Below are 23,880 nucleotides of genomic sequence, written 5' to 3' on the forward strand. Positions count from 1 at the left end.
GAAATAAGAGACATCTGTATTACAGAATCAAATACTGTGTAGGATTGTGGAGCGGTTGACCAAGTCAGAGATATCAGAAAAGTTTTCTCTAAAGTTTTGGCAGTTTACTTTAGTTCTAAACTCTGATAATAGTAAATAAGCAAGAGGAGGGAGAATAGCATTTCATGCAGAAGGAACTATAAGTTCCCTGAGGCAGCATAGAACATGTTGACTAAGAATAATTGGAAGTCTAGTATAATTGAAATAGGGCACTAAGTAATATGGTACAAAATGATAATTGAAAAGTAATGAAGAGTATTTTAAGAATGTCAGTCTTGGTTCTAAGGGTAGCGGGAATGCTATGAAGTATTTTAAGCTGATAGATGTTTCAAATGTATCCATCTTGTTGAGTATAGAGAAAGATGAGAAGGGAACAAAGTTAGTTTAGGTGTCAGCAAGCATTGTAAAAGGCCAGAAAATAAATATTTTAGGCCTTGCAAGCCAAAAGATAAATTGAGTCTATTATTTAGGTAGTACTTATAAGCAAGGAAATAAATATCTACAATTTTTATTGATAAATTTTTAAAAGATAATAACAGTAACAATTGGGTATAATTTTGTACTACAGCTCTGCTAATGAGAGGAGTGAATTTTCATTTGAGAGGGGTTGGAGTTTCTCTTTATTGGATGGGACATTAAATACCATCAGCAAATCTCTTTCCTTACTTAGCTAACTAATGAACTGCTTAGAATCTTTTTTTACTGCAGTTTCATTGGTAATTATTTTTGTGAATAAAGTCTGTCTTCATGAAATATTTTATTTTAAATTTTCTACTTTTTCTGTTCATTGTTTTTCTGTCAAGTGGGAATACTGGGATGAGTGCTTAGTCTTGTTTTTCAGACATGTATTGTATTCTTTTATTAATATCAAAGTTATAATGTCATTACATAATAAAAACAGTTTTTGGACACATAACTTAAAAACAAAATAATCCACACTGCATCATGCCTTAAAAGTGTGTCATTCAGTTTACTTTTCTCTTCTTTTCTTGTTTTGCCATGGTGGGTAGATATGATAATTAAAAAGAATATGGTACTCAGAATGCTGTTATAACTGGATTACTGGAATTCATGGTATTTGAGGTGATGAGAGCACCATATATTTCCATCACTCAACTCAGTAGCAAGAATGCAACAATATATGATCTATAAATAAATGAGTATATATGTCTTGTTAAAACTTTATAAATACTGAAATTTGAACTCTATATAAATTTCATGTGTCACAAAATATTAGACTTCTTTTGATTGTTTAAACTATTTTTAAACCATTTTTATTTAAAGTACAAAAACTATTCTTAGCTTACAGAGCATACAAAACCAGGCAATAGTCTAGATTTGGCTCAAGGGTGGTGGTTTGAAGACCCATAGAGTAGAAAAAAGAAGACGTTCATTTCAGTAATCTAGGCAAGGAATGGTATAGTTTGGCCTAGGAAGATGATAGAGATGAGAAAAGGATAATCTTAGGACATTTTAATAATATACCTGGTGATGAATTTAGTAGAATGAAGGAGAGAAGGGACTGGGTTTTCTAATTTTTGTAACTGGTGTGGAAATCCTCAAGAAATATAGGAAAACTTAGAAATATACCAAATTTGGCCAGGCGTGGTGGCTCACACCTGTAATCCCAACACTTTGGGAGGCCAAGGCGGGTGGATCACGAGGTCAGGAGTTCAAGACCAACCAGGCCAAGATGGTGAAACCTCATCTCTACTAAAAATACAAAAATTAGCCGGGCGTGGTGGCGGGCGCCTGTAATCCTAGCTACTTGGGAGGCTGACGCAGAGAATTGCTTGAACCCGGGAGGTGGAGGTTGCAGTGAACTGAGATGGTGCCACTGTACTCCAGCCTGGGTGACAGAGTGAGACTCCATCTCAGAAAAAAAAAAAAGAAAGAAATATACCAAATTTGGAGAGAAAAATCAAGAGTTCACTTTTGCAAAGGTCCTTTTTGATATGCCTTTGTTATATCAAAGGATAGATTTGTGTAAGCAGTTGGGCTTGGAGGTCTTACCCAGGGCTATTAATGTTTTGTAATTGAAACCATGGATTTGGATGAGATTACTTAACCCGAGAGTAGAGAATTAGAAGAAAGGAGGGCAGAGGGCCAACCCTGAGGAACTCCTACACTTAATGACGTGGGGAAGAAACTCAGCCTGCCAAGGAGACGAAGAAGGAGCTGCTAAAGTGGTGGTAGAAAAAGGGGAATTATGTCATGAACGGCAAAGGAGAATAGTGTTTCAAGAGTGCCAGTGGTTAGCAGTCTTATATTCCACAACAAGTAAAATGCATTGAGTTAACAATATCAGGAAAGTGACAACTAATGAGTTTGAGAACTATTTTATGGGTGTTATAGGGATGGGAGCCAGAATGGAGCAGATTGATTAGTGAGATTGTAAAAACAGAAAAACATCTTTTTTTTTTTTAATTTGCACATAAAGTTGGAGAGAGAATGAAGAAACAAAATCATATGGGATTGCAAGAGTTGGGTCTGCTGGATTTCTTTTTAAAGGGAGACATGAGTAATTTTACAACATGGAGAATCCATTTGATGAGGAGGCTGAAGACAAATAAGAAAGTAGGTGAGAAATGGGAACAAAGCACAGGTGCAATCAGTCAATCAATCATCTGTCAATCTTGTCTACCCATCTATGTATCTCCTAAACACTTACATGTCTCTATTTACAATTTCAATTTTTTATGTTTAATAAATTTGAAATGCCTTGAAGCTTTAAGATTTTTCTATTCAGATTTTACTTGCAGCTGAATCTCTGGAAAAGTACTAGTGAGTTGGGAGTCCCAATTTGAGTGTATGCTTGAAAGAAATTTTCTTTATCATTGCAGTTAAAATATATAATACTCTGAAAACATGCTCTGAAAGATCATGAATGTAAACTATCAATTTCTTTTGAAAATATAAATGAATAAAAACTTACCATTTTTAAATGTGGACCATACTAACAAAAACCGATTATTTCATTAAATGAGCCATATTAAGAACATTTTAAGTTGGTTATAAAATAAACTAGGATTTTCGTGAATACATCTCTATTACATTGTGCTCAAATGTTACATTTATCACCTTAAAAGCTACAGCAGGAACATTGATTACATTCAGAAATGTAATGTTTACTCAATTTTGTTGATATAAAGTCATTATTTATTAAATTTTCACTACTAAAGGCAGTGTTGTCTCATAACCATGTGCAGTTATTTTTCAAAACTAACATGGACGCATACACAGCCACTTTCACTAATGATATTGCCTATGAATATGAATAAGCAACTGAAATCTCTTCATGTTTTTTCTTACTCTCTTGGTCAAGGGGTTAGACTCCAGGTCATCTCTTCTGAGCTCTCCTGAGTTCCTAGCCCCTTTCTTTTGTCAAACCTCAAGGGTCACTGAGGGCCCTTGAGTCTTATAACCACCTGCTTCTGCTTCCTGTTTTCCATTCCCACTGCTGACTCTGTCCAGTCAATGAAAAGGTAAAAAATACACTCAAGGATGAGAGAATAGGGCAGTAGCTAGAGAGGATTGCGGATTATTAAGAAATTGTTAGTTAAGATTTGGAAAGCTGTAATAAGGACTTTGCCTGATCGGGGAACTTAATGGCTGTTTGAGAAACTTGCCAACTTTGATTTTCACAGGCAGTTTTTCCAAAGGTACTCAGAAGTTTAGAAGTGATTCCTATAGATGTGCAATTCTCCTTTTCTGCCAACAGTAGAAGGAAGAGTCAACTGTGTAAATGTTGAAGAGAGGTTAAGTAAGGTGGACACTGAGTGTCCAGTGGGTCTGGCAGCATGGAAGACTTTGATGACTTACTGGAAATAGCCTCTGTTTGTCGAGGCAGAACCTCTAATAGTGTGAACTAAGTACTGAACAGGGGGTAAAGAAATGTACAAACTCTGGCCCTGAAGGGTAAGAGAGAGATAGGGACATTGTAAGGGTAAGCTTAGGGTCAAGGGTGTTTCTTTTAAAATGAAAGAGACTTGAGCATGTTTAAGTGCTAATGGAGAGTACCCAGAAAGTGAGGGAGTGAATGAAGATGGGAGGTAAAGAGACAAGTCCTTGAGAAAGTATAGGGTGTGTTACCACCCAATGAACAAGGATTACCTTTAGTAACAAGTTCTTGCCTTTTATAGTAAAGAAGGTACCAACGGAAGTAAGTTTGTAGATCCTATGAGAAAAAGTGAGCTACCACTGATCTAATGGTATCTGTTTTCTATGCAGTAAGATGAGAGATCCTCTATGAAGAGTGAGATAGAGGGGAAGGGTAGGTGTAAGAGGTTTTGGTCAAAAAGGCAAGGTTTGAAACAACTATTGTAGAAAGTTGAAGAGTAACAGAACAGAGACTTAATTAAGGGCACTGAGTTATTCTAATTATTCCTCTAATAATTCTCTTTGCAACCAATAGCTCAGGCCTATGTTTATGAAGTATCACAAAATCTGACATTTATCTAATTATTGGAAATTTTTTAAAATTTAAGTTCACTGTTCTGATTATTTGAGTCAAAATCTTTTCTAGATGATTTTATACCTCTAATAGATGTTTTAGCTAATTCATTATTTTGTTTAAAATGCTTATCTTAAAATCAATTTTGTTGTTATTATTTATTTGTCCTTAAGAAAAATATAAATTGGTGTATGATAAACTTGCTTTTATTCATTTATGTATCTGTCACAGTACTAAGCATGGATAATACTTTTAACATCATAGAATTTTCTGTTTTTGTGTGTTTTTTGTTGTTGTTGTTGTTGTTTTTAAGATGGAATTTCACTCTTGGTGCAATCTCGGCTCACTGCAACCTCTACCTCCTGGGTTGAAGCAATTCTCCTGCCTCAGCCTCCCAAGTAGCTGAGATTACGGGTGTGTGCCACCACACCCAGCTAATTTTTGTATTTTTAGTAGAGACAGGGTTTTGCCGTGTTGGCCAGGCTGGTCTTGAACTTCTGAACTCAGGTGATCCGCCTGCCTCGGCTTCCCAAAGTTCTGGGATTACAGGTATGAGCCACCATGCCCAGCTTGTATTTTTACACTTTGAGTAGACTTACTCTTTCTGGAAATAATTTTACATCCCATCAATCTTAGGCTTGTTGTTAGCTTTCTCTTCTTCTCACACCTGTAGTTTTCTGGGCCATTCTTGGCTTGCCACGAGGGATCATGGTGGGATGGAAACGTGACATGTTAAAATTTACTTAAAGTTATGATGAAGTTTGGTCATATTCTGTCTTCAATTTATGCTGAGGGCATGGCTTTTGTCTAATATTATTTCTCCTTTTTTTCTGTATTGTTTTTGGAGAAAATACTGGGAGACATGGTTCTAGGTAACCACCATTATCTTTAGCTACTCAAAAATCACCTAGTCATTAACTTTAAATATAACTACATGTGAAAAAATTAAATTTAGTTGAGCAAGTTGTTAAAATTTATGTTTATAACAACATATAAATTTGGTCTACACATTTCTGTGTGTAAGAAATAAGAAATTTTAAAACGTCTTATTACTCCATATGGAACAATTTTACCCACTTCTTTCCTGAAGTCACTGCATCCATGTTATATTTTAGATTGAGCTTTTCACCCATGGTCAAGGCTGTGAGAAGATGTTAGGAGGTTTGTGAGAGCTGGATGTTAATCAGCTGTTCACACATGTGCTTTTGTAAGAAACAGAGTTCCTCCCCATTATGACCCAATCAGGTCTAGAAATTGTACAGAAATATTTTATGAAGCTACCACTCTGGCTTCCCGTAGGACAGTTTGTCAGCATATGTATCATGTTCTTTTTCATTAAGCTACAGTTGCCTCAAATAGTGCCAGGAAGTAAGGAAAAGGCACTGGGTGAGGGCAGGAAGGATGATCCAAAGCCAGGGGGAAAAACACAAAAGTGAGAAAAAATAAATTACTATCTTAAAATATTAAAATATTGTCCCAGACTCAGAATCCAATCTGAAATTAATATTGTTCTGTTTTTATTATATAAAGAGATAGTGAATGCCTAGTATACTTTAATTTTCTGATACGACTTGATTTCTGCTTCACAGCTACCTTAGAAATTGATGAGGACTATCCATTATTTCTGTCCATTTATAGAGTGACGGCCACAGATGAGGACTTCGCAAATGGTGATAGGCTGAATGTAGGTGGCGATCATTGTGCCAGGTGCATTTATCACTTCAACGTAAAGTGTAATCTTTTCAAAAAATTTTCAAGGACAGTTAATATAGTTTGATAATTAAAGATTGTATGAAGTTTACAACCACCATGATGCAATATTCATGTTAATGTTGGAAATGGCATTTTTAGAAGAAGCTATTTTCTTGAGGCATACAGGAAAATTACATGACTTCTAATTGAGGTGGGGGACTGGGAGGAAGATGTCAATGCTGAGACAAAACTGGGGCTTTGCCTTTTGGAACTAATCAGAACTATTTCTCTTTCCTAGCTATTTCAATGACACATATGAATGTGATTATATATTTTTTGATGTTTCAGTATCCTAATTACTAAGTATTTAACCCTAAGAGACTCGCTTTTTCTCTTAATTGATTCATGGTTGTAAAGTCTCTTAGAGATTTGGCAAAATGAAAAGAACCTATAAAGTTTGTTTTGGAGACTTTAGCAATGCAATGGACTACAAAAGTCAGCATGCTTGCTCTGCAGCTGTTCTTTCTGAACATGTATTGAAATAGTTTACTACTTCTAATGTAGTAACTCACAGTATAAAGTAATGGAGCACCAAATGGCGGTGGGGTTGTCAGATGACTTGGGCTACGTATGGCTTTACCACCAACTAGAGCTGTAATACTGGGGAAGTCACTTAATACCCCTGGTGTTTGATTTTCGCAATTATAAGAGATAATTTTTCCTTCCATTAACCTTCAGTGATAGATGTGCCGTTGTCAAAGTATTCAAAATCCCTGTGGGATACTCCAAAAATATTTTGTTGTGGACGAGCCAAAATTAAACTGTTTAGAAACACAAGACCTTTCCCATTACATGATGTCTTTTCAATAAATTTTTTTAAAACGCTGTGCTCCAGCTGAAAGTAATTATTACCACTTCTGTCATTTTCAGAAACGTAATAGGAACCAAACAGGTGATTGTTTTAAAATTCAGTGTTTTGAGAAATAGTTCTATTTTTAGAGCCTAGAAATCATATCAGATTACAAAGAAGCACACAGAAGTAATTAAACTTTTCCTCAATGAAATTTTACCTCCTTCCAAACTAAATAGTTTTCAGATACTTTTGAGGCTATATTTACCTACTTTTACCTATTCTAAGAAGTGGTAGCAAATAAATAAAAAGGAATATTAAGAGCATAAGATAAATTATAAACTACATTAATATTTGAAATGGTAACACTTGAAACGGGTTTATACCATTATAATTCTTTTGTTTCTTAAAACTGATAATGAGTTTATTTTGTATACTTTTAATGATAATGATAGTGATAGTGAGTTTATTCTGTACACTCTTTCAGTGTTATATTAATTTGCAGAATTAAATTAATATTAAACAAATACTTAATAAAAATTAAGCTTTTGGCTGGGCACGGTGGCTCACGCCTGTAATCCCAGCACTTTGGGAGGCCGAGGAGGGCGGATCACAAGGTCAGGAGATCGAGACCATCCTGGCTAACACGGTGAAACCCCATCTCTACTAAAAATACAAAAAATTAGCTGGACATCGTGGCGGGCGCCTGGAGTCCCATCTACTTGGGAGGCTGAGGCAGGAGAATGGCATGAACCCGGGAAGTGGAGCTTGCAGTGAGCTGAGATCACACCACTGCACTCCAGCCTGGGCGACAAAGCAAGACTCCATTTAAAAAAAAAAAGAAAATCAAGCTTTTAAAAACTTATGTTAGAAAACTGTAAAGGGTTGTGCAGTTCTATTTAAAAAATAGCAAATATTTTGGTTATGTTCATAGGCTAAACAACCATATTGTTTTTCCTTTATTCTGAAAAAGATGATGTCAGTGGTTCTAATACTAGTAGATCATAAAGAAAAACTGAAATTAATCAGTGTGAAAATAGGGAACTTTCTATATATTTGCCCCAATATCATGTCTTAATGATCTTCCATGCCTTCTCATTTATTCAGTTTTGAGTAATGCATATTTTATTCTTCAAGTACACCATTGAGACACAGTTATCTGGACCAAAGAAAGGAGCAAACTCTTTTGGAACGGATCCTATAAGTGATGTTGTTAGATTAAGAGGTGAAGATCCCCTGGATTTGGATACTGGATATCATGTAATTAAAATGTTTATTTATTTTTCCATGCAGAATGAAACAGAATTTTTATCACTTTGAGCTCTTCATAAAAAATTAGACAACTTGTTATTTTGAAGGAAGATTAATATTTTGTGTCATTCATTTCTGAGGATTTGTGCAGTTAACCAAAATCCTACATCCAGTCTTTATGGTTACTCCAAATATAGAGATTATGTCTTAACATTTCAGTTCTGCCAAAAAAAGTTTATGAAAAAAAGTTGTCATTTTAATCTGGGAAAACCAAATCAGTAAATCGTTAAAATTTAAATCTTTCTGAACATCAAAGAAATGAAAGAAACTTAAATCAGTCAAGTTTTCATATTGAAACTATTATGATTCATACACCCTACCCCACTTAGAGTGTTAACTCAGGTAGCCAATGTAAGATTGGGCATAAACCTTATAGGTGAATTTGAAACTAACATGGTAAGAAAGAAGAACATTAGATGGTATTTACATGAGAAATATAATTTAAGGAAAGCATTCAGGGATGATTTTTCTGAGTGGAAAATAAAGGATATGTAAGTATGAACAACTGACTGGAAAGAAACCAGCTATTGGAGATAGTCTGTCCACATAGAAATGAAGTGTGTAGTTCGAGAAATAAAGGTTGGTATTATTATGATCATAAAATAATGTTTTACAATATTGTAAAAAAATTTCTATTTTCAGAAGTGTCTTCAAATTTATTATTTCAATAAGGTAATTGAGAAAATAGCAAGAAGGGGAAAATGCAAGAGATTGGAGTAAAAATAGAGAATTTGCTGCTGATAAGATAATTTGAGGGAAGAGTTAATAGTTGAAGATATTAACTTTCTGGCCTGAAAGAACATAAATGGTGGAAGAAAGTCAATGAATTCCATTTAAATTTCAATTTGATGTGCTGTATGTTAGAGGATGGTAGAGAAGTCAATGATACATATCTTTTAAGCAGCTTGAGTATTAGGACTACAATATGAGATAGGTTAGCTGGAAGATAAATGGACATCATGCATGTAAACAGTTCAGCTCCATATCTCTGACTCTTCCTGGGCCTCTTCACCTCCTGCCTTGACCGACATTCAACCTATCTTCTACTAAGTCCTTTAAGATCACTTTCATCTTTCCACTGAATAACTGATCAATTCATTATATGACATCTGACACGTAATTACCTATCCAAGGGACTGAAATTTGGTAGAATCATTGTCAGCCCTTTCCTCAGCATGGAGTCTTATACGCTGTAGAGTTTTATTGAATATCTGCTCAAAAAGGGTTTTTAGTGGATACTTACTGTCTCCGTGGTGTTTGGTTTTTGTTTTGGTTTTCAAAAGGGCATTTCCTGATATGAGTAAATGGTTTCTAAGGGGTGAGATGAGTGACAGGCTGAGGAGAAGAATATTCAATGTTTGATGACATTCTCAATTCTTCAGAAATGCCTTGTGTCATGGATCCCAAAGAGTAGCCCATCTTCCTATTTCTAGGGTTTAACATCAAACAGCTTGCTTTGTCAGTAGTTTCAGTGCATCATATTTTGGTTTAAGATTAAATCTAGAATTTGTTCATTTGGGAGGGGTTTTGATTTTTTCTGGATTGAGGTATATAGCCAAGCTACACAGACTTTTGTGTGAAATTTAATTCCATATGAAATGAAGCAACTTATAATGCATCTAACTAAGTAGGAAAGATAAGTAAACACAAGTAAGAAAGCACTTGTATTTCTTTTAACTAATGAGAATAAAAATAAGAAGCTATATTTAGTTGGAGAAAACAAAACAAAACAAAAACCTAACAGGATGCATATTGTGAAAGTATATATGTATTATAAAATAGTATTTTTAAAGTTTTAAAAAACTCTTTTCCAGGTTTTCCACCTTGTACTGAAAGCAACAGATACAACAGGTTTGTTCTGTCAAGGGACACTAATTATCTTGATTAGAAACATAAATGATGAGAAGCCTCAATTTGAGTAAGCATATTTATTTCAAAGTGTATACATAGAAGAATGGTTAAAATAAACTTTTCACATACACAGTCGGCCCTTGGTATCTGTGGGGCATGCATTCCAGGACTCCCCTGAATACCAAAAGCTATGGATGCTCAAGAATCTTTTATAATGGTGTATTATTTTTTTCTATTTATTTATTTATTTATTTATTTATTTATTTATTTATTTATTTATTTGAGACAGATTCTCACTCTGTCGCCCAGGCTGGAGTGCAGTGACGCGATCTTGGCTCACTGCAACCTCCACCTCTTGGGTTCAAGCAATTGCCTCAGCCTCCCAAGTGGAGTAGCTGGGACTACAGGTGTGTGCCACCACACCAGGCTAATTTTTGTATTTTTAGTAGAGATGGGGTTTCACCATGTTGGCCAGGCTGGTCTCGAACTCCTGACCTCAAATGTTCCAATCCGCCCACCTCGGCCTCCCAAAGTGCTGGGATTAGAGGTGTGAGCCACCACACCGGTAGTTTTATTTTCATATAACCTATGCACATCCTCTTGTATACTTTAAATCGTCTCTATATTACTTATAATACCTAATATAGTATAAATGCTATGTAAGTAGTTGTTATACCATATTTAGGGAATATTTTTGTCCCCCATGGTTGGTTAAGTCTATGAATATAAAACCCATGGATACCAAGGATGACCGTGTTATAAATAATGATAATAAAGATTATGTAGCTACTCAGAAATTTTTTTTGATGTTGTTAAAATATATGACTATATATCAATGATTAAGGTATACACTGATAAAAAGTAAACTATGTATTAGAAAATACTGAAAAGCAAATTTAGAAGTTACCAACATTGTAATATGGTAAAAGATCTTGGTGTATCTTTTTTTTTCCTTTCCTGAAGATTATTCATAGTTGCTACATTGCTTTTTAATAATTACATTAATTTTAAATAAAGAGAAAGGTAGACCTTAAGCTTAGAGTATTTAATTTAAAATATTTTACTTTCATACTCTGGAGGTATAGTTGTAGCATTCAAAACTGTTTGCAGATAATGAATGCAATGAATGTTAGATGTTTTTCTATACTTCAGAATGTAGTAATGAAATGTATTACTACAATCTAAGAGGAATCAAATACTTCTTAGATTATGAAAGAGAAAAAGAAAAATAGTTTTCAAGTACTTTCCTTAGTGATATCCTTAGAGATATCACTAAGTTATATCTCTACAGATGACTAAGGAGAGTAATTCATTGTTTGATTCCCCAAATTCATTTTAAGTTATATTATGTGAACAACTTAAGGTAATTTGGAGCTTAGTTTATCCTTTATTTGTAGGAATCACTTTCCTAACTGTGTTTGTAATAGAGCTGCCATCAACTTTTTGGAAAAATTTTCTGCTGCCTTCATGTCTTCAATAAGCATGAACTTACTGATTTTACTTTTTCGTAGAATTTAATGCTAGATATTATAAACAATTCAAAAATTATCGAAATATTGCCCTGAACTACCTTTTTCATCTCTCAAGCAATACTGCATGTTAAGTAACAATTAATTATGAGAAAGATTTAATGTGGTCCAGAATATGAATATTATAATTTACATTATATTATGGCACAAAGGAGAAAACACTTTGTAGAAGAGAAACCACATTAGATTACTGTGATCAAGAAGGTTGCTCAAGGGATGGCATCACTCACTTTTCCTTTGAATTTACATTCCTTTGAGGACTTCCTTGAACCTCTCTTCTATGCCGAGAATTAGTCTTCTCTCTTTTTTAAATTTGCAGCAAACTGACAGCATCTATTACCTAGTATTATAGCTGTTTATCCTTGTGTTTCCCAGTAGCAGTGAGATCTAAACAAGTACTAAGACTTAGTCATGTACATTAACTGGAGTGACACATGGTAGGTTATCAATAAATGTCCGATGCCTGAATGAAAGGCTGAGTAAGAACTAAATGTAACTCTCAGAATGTTTTGGAAATTGATCAAGGACTTTTCCGTACGACTTGAAGAGGTTAAGCAATATATTTATGAGAACTGTCTGGAAACTTGCCCTAGTGAGTGATGACTTTGGACAGAATTTCATCATATCAGATAACAAGATGAAAACGAATATATTTAGTCCTTTATGTTCAGTTGCCAATTATTCCATGCATTGAATATCTGGAATAATGGAGGTGCACTGTTCCATTTTGTTTTTCATTTTCCATCTCTCTTATGTCAAGTCTTTCACGTATATGGTGCTAGAGACTATATGATTAAAAATTAGTGCTTTTGCAAAAAGTTAAATAACTTTGTGCCACAAATTGATTTGTTCAATATTTGAATAGCTTTGGGACTTGTTAAATTCTTGACAAGAGGAAGGTGATATTATAAATCCAAAAGATTATTTACAGCTTATCATAACTTGGCAATTATGTGTGTAAGAATTCTCAAATTTGTATCCTCAAAATTTTTTATCGCCATTTTTTCTTAAGGCCATTTCCTTTGGATTCTATTAATGTGACTGAGAAGAAATCTGTTGGAGAAATTATAGCAAGAGTAAAAGCAACAGATCAAGATGAAGATAGCAGTATCATTTATTCCTTTAAGACTCAGCAGAAAATGTTTGGTTTGGACCCCTGTAAGTTTTAAATAAATACTTTTAGCCTACTTTGGCTAAACATTCACTATCTAATCTCTGCACTTCCATTAGATCTTAGGCTGGTAAAACTGCCCTTTCAAAACTAAATGAAATCTGAAGAATAAAACATTCCCCAAACATGTGGTATTAGACAGTTGCTGTCTTCCTATTTCTGAAAATGGCATTTTTGTGAAATAATGGGTGATGTAATACCTTGCTTTTATAACTGACTATCATCATTTTTCAGAGGCACTCAATACAAATGCTTCTGTGCATCCTTATAAATTATAGGATGAAATGTCATATCTATCTCAATTTGATTTGAGAAAATTGGGACTTTTCCAGAATGACTAGGTTTTGGATATTTGTTATGAACAGATTTCTGCCTGTGTGAACAGGATTGCTGTTCTGAAATATTTCTCTCTTATGGGTTGTCACACTAGCTGGTTTTATCAATCAGGGTACAACCAGAGAAAAATAACCACTGAGAGTACATTGTAGGCTGGGCGCAGTGGGTCACACCTGTAATCCCAGCACTTTAGGAGGCCGAGCGGGTGGATCACGAGATCAAGAGATCAAGACCATCCTGGCCAACGTGATGAAACCCCATCTCTACTAAAAATACAAAAATTAGCTGGGCGTGGTGGTGGGTGCCTGTAGTCCCAGCTACTCGGGAGGCTGAGACAGGAGAATCACTTGAACCCGGGAGGTGGAGGTTGCAGGGAGCCGCGATTGCACCACTGCACTCCAGCCTGGGTTACAGAACGAGACTTCATCTCGTAGAAAAAAGAAAAAAAAAGAGTACCCTGTAGCAGTGAGTTAAGTAGTCTCTGTAAGGCTTTGTGTCTGATGCTGAAGCTTTCACCCCTAAGGCAGGAAGTCAGGAAGAGAAGATGCATACAAAGTAGGGGAGGTTAAGGGTAGTCTGGAACACACAAGCATATGCTGGGCCCCATAAGAATGAATTGAAACCCATGTTAGTTCTTTGTGCTTCTGACCTTGCTTGTGTGGGTGTTCTGCAGAAGCTGAGCCTTTCATCACGTGGCTGAGTATACAGACCTGTTCTAGGAGTCAGAGAAGCTGAAAGAAGATCCAGCAGTAGGTCAAGCAATTTCAGATTTAGCTGAAGCTAGTTCATACCAACAGTAACACAGCAGATCAACAAAAACATGCGTAAGAAACAAAATGGCTGCTGCTACCCTTCTACCCTCCAAGTTGGCCAAGAATTTCCCTGTGTCTCACCAAACTGAAACACACACAAAATAGAATTCTGAGAAATACAGTTTGTCTTAGCAAATGTGGCACATTACAAAGCCATCATACTAATCATTCAATATTTGAGATAATGTATTTGAATCCTGAAAGTCGTTGGCAACTTACGCATTTAACTTCAAGATGCTAATATCAGTGGGAGAAGAAGTCCATTAATAAATAATGATGTACTAGCAAGAGAAAATTTAGAAGAGATTCCACAAGGCCTTGTGGAAATTATGAAGACATTCAGGGTAGGGTCAAGGTAGAAGATTTTTGAACAAGAAAGGAGATATTCTGGGAAGGAAAATAGGTGAGGGTACCAGAAATAAAGAGCCACTTCTGTTATTGCCATTTTTTTATAAGTTTGACATTTGAGCTCATTTTTCATTTTTGTACACAATAAGATTGAGTTAAGATAGAAGGCAGAAGCAATGAATGATTAAGATTTTAATATGGTTTGACTAATTTTTCAGGCTCAAAAACAGCATTTATTGTTGTAATTAAAGTAAAATATTCTGGTTTGTGTTTGATATTTTTTAAGTAGGGATGCTATCTATGCTTAGTAAATGAATGATAATTCAGAAACTTGAAAAATATGATGCAACCATTTTTAATATTTAATTATATTTACAATGTAACCATAAAACAAACAAAAGCTTTTTTTGATTTTATTTTATTTTTTGAGATAGAGTCTTGCTCTATCACCCAGGCTAGAGTGCAGTGGTGCGATCTCGGCTCACTGCAACCTCCACCTCCTGGGTTCAAGCTATTCTCCTGCCTCAGCCTCCCAAGTAGCTGGGACTACAGGCAGGCACCACCACGCCCAGCTAATTTTTGTATTTTTAATAGAGATAGGGTTTCACCATGCTGGCCAGGCTGGTCTCAAACTCCTGACCTCATGATCTGCCCGCCTCAGCCTCCCAAAGTGCTGGGATTACAGGCGTGAGCCACTGCACCCAGCAAACAGAAGCTTTTAAGAAAATATTTCCAATGGACATAGAATTGCAAAATATTGCTTTTCTCATGTATGAAAAAAGTATATTGCTAAGTGAATTAAAACATCATTAATATAAATAAGCTAACATAGGCTTGATTATCTTAGTTTGGTCATTTTTCTTCATTTTATTTCTTTTTATTAGTCACAGGAACAACCACTCTTCTTCAGCCTTTGAATCTTGACAACCCAACTAACTCCAAAATCTACTCTTTGGAAATTGAGGCAACAGATAAGGAGAATAATACCAGCAGCTATATGTTTACAGTTTTTGTGGAGAATGTAGATGATCCTATTTCCTGTGATCCAAGTTTTTCAACAGGAGCAGGTATAATACAAGTCAATTTTATTGATAAAATTCATGAGACAATAATAAAATTTAAAAATAAAACTGGAATTATAGTTTAAGCTTTCTAGTTTTATAAATGGGAAGTAAATTAAAGCAAATAAAGTGAGAGACATAGCATGTTCCTAAAAAGAAAAAAAATAAAGTTACTATAATTCAAATTTGAATTCAAATTATAATTATTTCTGTGTGTGGCAGATAGGGGATTAGGAGTAATGACAAAATTATTCTGATTGTATCTGTAACATATGGATTGATATGTAGCCTCACAAGTTATCAAACACATACAAGTCTAAACAATAAAATACAATTTTCACCTACTAAATTGGCCAAAATATTAAAATAATAGGAAAAAATCAGCATTGGCTAGGGTATACAGAAATTATCACTTTCATAAAGTGGGATTTTAGAATAACCACCTAGAATACTATTTCATGAACAGTTATTTTAAAAATGATTATAATCTCTACCTGAGTATTTCTCCCTGAATTCATCTTTACAGAAATATTGGAGATATAATCAAGATTTATGTTCAAAGTTTGTAATAGTATAAGGTTTGAAATAACCAAAATGTCTAAGAATAGGAAATTGATTAAAAGACACTATGTCCATTTGATGAATTGCTATCTAACCATTAAAGATTATCTTCAAAAAATAATAAGCATGAAATGATACATGATACAAACTATAAACACATTTCCTTTGGTGTATACAATAATGTATATACCACATATAAATAGATAATTATAAACACATATACCATTTGTATAGAATCATTATTTATTTTTGTATGATTATAATAAATTATTCTTTTCCAACATTTTAGTAAACATGCTCCACTATTCATTTTTAATGTTTCTTAAATTAAAAATTCTACCTGTATTTATAAAATTTCAGCCTCTTAAGTGTCATCATTACTCCTAGTAGTATGTAGTTATTTCATCTGCTATTCTTGCCTCCAAAAATACTTGCTTAAAATAAATTTTCAGTTGTACAAACTATAATAGATTTAAAGTAATATATAGAGGTAGCTTTCAGTATGATTACAATAGGCATAGTCTTGAAAAGTTTGATAAATTAAGTTTTGTAAATTAAATTTTATTCTTTTACTTACCTCATGAAAGAAAGCACGCATCATCTATTGGAATCAGTATGTCTTTGTGGATAAAATGATAAAATATGCTATTCTACTTTGTGTCAATCACAACCTCATATACTGTTCCCTAACCTCACTCTTATGTGTATTTGTGTTTTTCATGAGGACCTAAAAACACAATCTTTAAAACATTTGAATATACTTGAGACCTTGCACATGATTGGATCTCAGAAAACATAGATTGGCTTGATTTAATTTTGGCTGGGTCCACTGGATCTCAACAATTATATCTGCTCTATTAGTTAGTCTTTTCATTTTTTTCTCTCCATTTATTTCTAACTTTAGTTGCTCACCTACCATAAAGACTTTACTCCTTCTGCTTTCTTTGTTTTACTGCTTTTCTTTCTCTATTTCTATTAAGAGAAACTACCCAAATAACTGGGAGGCAATGAGATAAAAAAGAAGTTGAGGGCAAGTGGAACAAGGCAAACTTCATTAAAATAGTCTATTTTTTGTTTTGTTTTTCCTGGATGCCTGTTCATTGCTGCTCTATTTCTTACCACCAGAATTACCTCTTCTCAGTATTCAGAAACATCACCTTTTTGGAAACCAAAAAGTTCCAAAACGCACAACACACAGATTTATTACTTTGAATCAGAACATATCTTCTGATATACATAATAATAAACGTGTCTAAAAATAGAAGTTTATATTAAAGAAATTTGTTCACAGAAACTAAATTTAACCAAGAAAAGTCTCCTAGGTGAGCTTTGGCAATGTACCAACGAATAGGTTTGGTGTTTGTGAAGATATGATCTTTTGGACCACTTTGAAACAATTTAATTGATGTTCTTTGTAATTTCCTTTCAGTCTTCCAAAATTATAGTAAACTTTAAAAAGATACACGTGGATCTCAAGAAGGTCATTTGACCCGATTTCTACCACAAGCTTGGCTGAACCAGCATAAACTGCTAGAGCAGTACAAAGATCGGGATGTCTTCCTCTTCCATCATCTGGGCTGTGGGCCTTGGGACATAAGAGAAGTGAGGACAAGAAGTCACTTTCTGTTTAAAGTAGGGCAACTCTGTGGGTCTCTGTGACCAAGAATTACCAAAGACATTGACATGATTTTCAAGCTGCTGATTTGACGCACACATATTCAATTCATTTACTGGGTTTAATTGTCCAGTTGCTATAATTAACCAGAACAAATCACTAAATTAGAGAATCTGCCTACACATGTTCAGTTTGAAACAAAGGTTCAAAATAAGCAAGTCCTAGTCGCACCAAAGTTGTTCTATAACATCCTTAGAAAGTCCTGTAAAGAGACCTTTACAGGACTACCCAGTCTAGATTGTGATACAATATTCACTGGATTTGATATCCAAGATTCAGCTGCATAGTAAACATTAAGCCTATTTTCTTTTAAAAAAAAGTATTTGTAGAATCACATAACAGGTAAAGAAACTATCAGTAGTCTAAATGTGCATTTATGTTATTTGATTTTGGGATTACACAGAATCATAGTTGGTAGCATTGGAAGGAGGATGAGGGGCTATGGTTGGAAAAAGGCAAGTAGCATTTGTTGAGCATTTGAGAGATGTGTTATGTATAGTATTCTATTTAATCTCCAAAACTACTCTAAGATTGGAGAAGTACTTTATCCCCATTGTACAGGTGAGAATAGTGATGGAGCAGGAATTCAAGTGCATTTCTTCCTGTCTTCACAGGCTGTGTTCTACCTTTTTGTACATGATTGTGAAAGGAGACAAAAAGCTTCAATATCCTAATATAAAAGAATAAAAGTAGAAATCATATCTTAGTGGCCATTGACTTTGAGCAATTATATCCCATTCTATACAGTAGCCCAAAGTTTAAAGGTAGGAATATCAACCTGAATTATGATGGCTCTTTTAAATGTTGATGTTAATGGGAGTAAGTATTTGTAGGGGTTTTTTGTTTCTCTGAAACAAATATGAAGAAGATCATTTTAAGGAAAATACAGCATGGTAATTTATGGTACCAGCATGAAGCAAAAAGTGAAAGAAAGACATTTGAATTTAAATTATTGTTCATGATTGTGTAATTGTATAGGTGTTTCAGTGTCTGTTCCTGAAAACATTCCTGCGTCTACTTTTATATATATGATTCTTTCCAGAGATCCAGATCTAGGACAGGAAGTTGAAGTAAGTTTTTTTTATTTTCATCTATTTATTTTTGCCCAACTTGGATGAGAAAAAAAACCCAAAAGAGTGCTCAATTTTTAACGCACAAAATATTATTTTGCCAGGCTGTTAATTAAAGTGTTCTTTATGTGTATGGTAGTCAATGAAGTGAGAGAGGAGACTTAAACCTTTGGAAGTAGTAACATAGAATTAAAATGCTCTGGCTTCAAAATGAAAGAAACATTTCAAATGGTCTGAAAGCATTGTGAAAAACTAGAGCTTACATCTATTGGCATTTATCTGATGACATTTACGAGCATGAATAGAATGTTCTTTCATTGTTCATTGCCTTTTATTCATCCCAATCAGGCATATTTTCTTTATTATACATACAATGTGATTAAAGGATATTTTAGGCCTTCATATTAATTCTGGTTTTAGCAATAATTCATAAAGAGGAGAGAATAAATTTTAGGTGACAAAACGGTTACAGCTTAAGTGGGGGTAAAGAAGAAATTTAAGATAATTCATCACTGTGTATTTTCTCAGAAATTTTTCTGGTATACATATGACCTTTAATCTAATTATATTTGTAACAAAAAAATTGTTTTCTTGATGATGCAATATATCATAAATCTGATTAATACACTGGAATACTCTGCCCTAAATTTAGTGAGTCAAATTCTCCATAGGAGAGACTAACTTTTTTTTCTGTTTGTTCATGCTTGCTATAAAGATACACATAAATATCACTTGGGAATGTGGCTGAAACTAAAGTTTGGGAGAAAGCTCTGTGGAGAATTTAGTCTATATATAATTTTTCTGGTTACCTGATTATAATGAGATATTGATTAATACACTTGATTACATTTTTTGCTCATGTGAATTTCAGACTGAGGACAGATTACAACACAGGAACAATGTAATTCCTGGTATATCAGGTTCAGCTCATCTATTTGTGTGAATGTGTTAGTGTGTGTGTTGGGAGGATAGAGTTGGGATATTGGGGTACGTGGGTGTGTGCATTTAAACTAGAATATGTCCATATGTGTGAAGGATGGGTGTCTACAAAAGTATCCATTATAATTATGTGCTTACATGCATAGTTTCCATTATCAAAAATTAATGTAATATCTAGATTTTATTGTAAAAGTCATTAGGAAAGAGAAAACAAACATTTGGAAAATGATGATGTTTAACAAATCTAAAACCATAATAATGGGGGAAAACAAAGAGATTATTTTCATAAGGACATTTAAGAGGATTTTAGTCTAATATAAGCCAACTTTTGTTGTTCACTTACGGGCAAATGAAAGATGGTTAGTATAACCATCAAAATGGCTATTATGCGTTCTTTGGAAATGGCATTGGGTATCAGATCTCCCAGGTTTTATTGGAGGGTTTTTTTGAGCTGGAATCTGGATGCGAGTGTTTATAATATAATTTCTTTATGAAATCCTTTTCAAAATCTTTAATATTTGTCTTGATAACAATGGAGAGAAACATGCCGATGCCCATAAAAATAATAGCTTTGTCCAAGGCAATATTTTATTTTTGCCATACAGAAAATCAATTCAGAGATGAAATCAAACGGCTTCTTCCAAATAATGCAGTGCATGTGCCTCCTTTAGATATACTTCCTGAGTATTCAAGAGGGAACAGCTTTTTTTTATACTGGAAAAATCTGTAAATGCAACACTAGAAAGTAAACTAATTATGAAATTATTGAAAGCTATTCACCAAAAATGCTCTAATATTTTAGTATAAAATGCATTGGAAAAAAATACAACTAAAACGTGAAAGAATATATAGATTATTTTTGAAGTCTGGAACTGAAAGTAAGTTCAGATTTTAATTTATAGGCAGTCTTCGCAAAATTTATTTTGGTTTACATCTTGCCAAATCGTTGCATCAAAGCTGTCCGTTCAGAATTCATGCTTACTCAATAATGTATTAACCATGTTTGTGTGTGTATGTGTGTGTTGCAGTTTTTAATATTAAATTCTTTAATTAATGCCACTGCCTACTTTGCTTTGGATTCACATAATGGTGTTATTTCTAAAACCACTGAACCTCTTTTGGACTATGAAACAAATCCTAAGGTGAGACTAATTATAAAACTGAATATAAAACAATGAATACCTTTAAATACCCTTCAATAAAATAATTTTTAAAAACATATCTAAGTTGAAATAAAAAGTCATCAAATTTATGTAATTGCATTTTCATATTCACCGAGATCAAGCAGAAATTCATTTTAAAAGAAAATAAATTTAGAAGCTTATGTGATTCATTATGTGTACTTTTTCATTAGACCTTAGTTAACTATTATTTCAATCATTGTGTGTGTTTCTGTGGGTGTATATAAAAGTTGGAGAAGGGATTGTCTTCATATTCAACAGCATGGAACAGAGGCAATGTTCTGGGTAATTAAATAAAAGTACACTTCTTTAGTCTTGAATTATCTAAAAAAAGTGAGTGCCTCTCTCTTTGGCTTTATGTGATTGTGGAGACCTGGTGTGGCCTTTTTTCCCTGCAATGACCTGATCAAATTTGAAATTTGCAAATAATTGGAAAGAAGAGTGAGGTATAAGGAGATGAAAACACATAACAAATCATTTTTTCCTACCAAATCATCCTGGAAAATGAGACTATTTAAATTTCAAATGTTTTCCAGTTTCTTTAAGCAATTCTCAACATTTCCAGTAGTAGACTTATCAGGCTGTTTGTTGTTGTTGATGTTGTTGTGTTTTGTTGTGTTTGTTTGTTTTAACATCATCTTAACTAAAACATGACTTTCTAAACTGCAAATGTTTTGGCCAGAACTTATCTATAGTGAGATAACACCACTATGTGAGAGTTGAAGAAAAAAAAAAGCAACAACTATTTTTCCAGGACATTTGGCTAGTTGCTTATAATAATACTTTCCACCCTGGTATTATAGGATCATTTCTCCTATAGTCAACTTTGCTGTTTTCCGTTCACTCCTAAACAAATTGCCTTTGTTCGTTTTGTTTCTTTGTTCTCTCATACAAAGTTCAGGATTAACTTTATTGAGAAAGTACATATTGACATTTTGATTTTATTTACTTATTTTAATTAATTTATTTATTTGAGATGGAGTTTCACTCTTGTTGCCCAGGCTGGAGTGCAATGGGGCAATCTCTGCTTACTGCAACCTCTGCCTCCCGGGTTCAAGTGATTCTCCTGCCTCAGCCTCCCGAGTTACTGGGATTACAGGCACCTGCCACCAGGCTTGGCTAATTCTGTAGAGACAGGGTTTTTCCATGTTGGTCAGGCTGGTCTCGAACTCCTGACCACAGGTGATCCACCCAACTTGGCCTTCTAAAGTGCTGGGATTACAGGCATGAGCCACCGTGCCTGGCCGAAATTAAATATTTTAAGCACTTAAAAAAAAACCCACATTATAGCTTCTCTTATTTATTTTAGCATTTCCATTTAGTGATTGCTGTGAGAAATAGGCAAAACCTGTCTTTGGAGTTATGCGTTAGCACCATCAGTATCAACGTCCAGAATGTCAATGATGAGAGTCCTGTTCTTACGTAAGCAATGAGTAATCTAAATATTTGAATGATAAGATTAAGCCACAGAAATTTTTCTCATAGCAGGATAAAGACCAGTGTTTGGCTATTGTTTCCACTGTTAATTTTTAAAAAATATTTTAAGTGATCTAGAAAGTAAACCTTGATAAGTTGTATTTTATTGCTCTTTTTACATGCACTGGAAGCCAACTCATTTATATTTCAGCCTTGAAACTACAGAAGAGAACCAATATTTTTTTGATGGAATAATCCAAAGCTTCATATTTTTCTGGTATTTATTTTTAATAATGAAAATATTCTAGAAAATGTACATTGATATGTTCATATTGCAAAGTCAATGTAGGTATTTAAGAGAATTTGGGCAAAAAACACTTGCTGATATGGACATATGACCAAACACAAAAATAATGAAAATCATTGCAAAAATGTCTGTAGTACTTTGTAATGTGGAATAAAGTAGCATTTACCAATCAGTAGAAAGACTTGAAAAAGGATACAGGTAAAAGAAAATTTAAGTTCATTTTATAAAATGTGAACATTCTCTAATAGATTTAATAATGTACAATGAAAAAACATTAAGAAGGCCAGACTTGAAACTGTTACACAATACATATTATATGAAATGTAAAATATTTGCTGTGTGACATAAATGAAAAAATACATTTGTTTATACTGATTGATAAAAAAAAATCCTTTTGTCCCACAGATATATACCAGATGCACCTATGAATATTTACGAAAATCTGTCTGTTGGAACAAAGTTGGTCAGGTTGACAGCAACTGATAGAAACATAAGGCACTCGGTACATTATGAACTTATAGGGACACAAAAATAATTTTCTATAAATGAAGGTACAATAATATTTTTATTGTGAATGATTTTATAAAATATATTCAACAGTGTTTTTTACTAGTGAAAAATAAACCTGATTAGCCTTCCATTAAGATGAAACCATCTTTAAAATATTTAGCAGCATATTTAGCATATTTTCATGAGGTAGAAATGATTATTTCTTCCTTCTCAGAAGTATGGAAATGGTCTGTATAATCTGGTTGCTCCAGGAGGCTCCCAAACAATTCAAACTCACAATAGCATTCCCTGGGATTTTATTGTATGATTTTTTTTTTCTCTGAGAAGTAAATTTTCCTATGGAAACCAGAGCAGTAGTAAACATAAATTGAATATTTATTATATATCACATATATAATAACTTTGCATACATAATAACCCCTTTGGGTTTTTACTCTCCTAATTCTCATATAACATATGATGCCTGGAAAATATTTTAATTTATCCAAGCTCATGCAGCTGATTTCTGTGGCAGAACCAGCACTTGAATTCAATCTGCTGGATTTTGACACTTGTAACTCTAACTACCTTCCACATGGCCAAAAGTTTGGAGTTTCTGACCCTAACGACATAAATATAAAACAACAAGAAGAAGAAAAGAAAGATGTCTTCTCTTTCTAAGAGGTGATGTACATTTTCACACATGAAAAGAGCTGGGTTAAACCCAAACCATCTATCAGCCAAAAGATCTCCTGGTAGAGAGCCAGAATCTGAGAAGGAGAGGGAAGA

At 33.9% G+C, this 23,880-nt stretch overlaps 1 long non-coding RNA gene across 1 annotated transcript in view; it reads left to right on the forward strand.

Moving 5' to 3' along the window:
• The window catches only part of LOC109027689 (uncharacterized), a 49,875-nt gene extending 29,087 nt beyond the window's left edge, over window positions 1-20,788 (forward strand). Inside the window, exons 5-9 of the long non-coding RNA XR_002006713.3 lie at window positions 2,480-2,616; window positions 10,160-10,196; window positions 12,738-12,883; window positions 15,277-15,459; window positions 17,444-20,788. This is a non-coding gene — a long non-coding RNA (uncharacterized lncRNA). The remainder of the gene's footprint in view (window positions 1-2,479; window positions 2,617-10,159; window positions 10,197-12,737; window positions 12,884-15,276; window positions 15,460-17,443) is intronic.
• The last annotated feature ends 3,092 nt before the right edge of the window (window positions 20,789-23,880 follow it).

Source organism: Gorilla gorilla, chromosome 6 (assembly GCF_029281585.2).
Source record: "Gorilla gorilla gorilla isolate KB3781 chromosome 6, NHGRI_mGorGor1-v2.1_pri, whole genome shotgun sequence".
NCBI classification, from domain to species: Eukaryota; Metazoa; Chordata; class Mammalia; order Primates; family Hominidae; genus Gorilla; species Gorilla gorilla.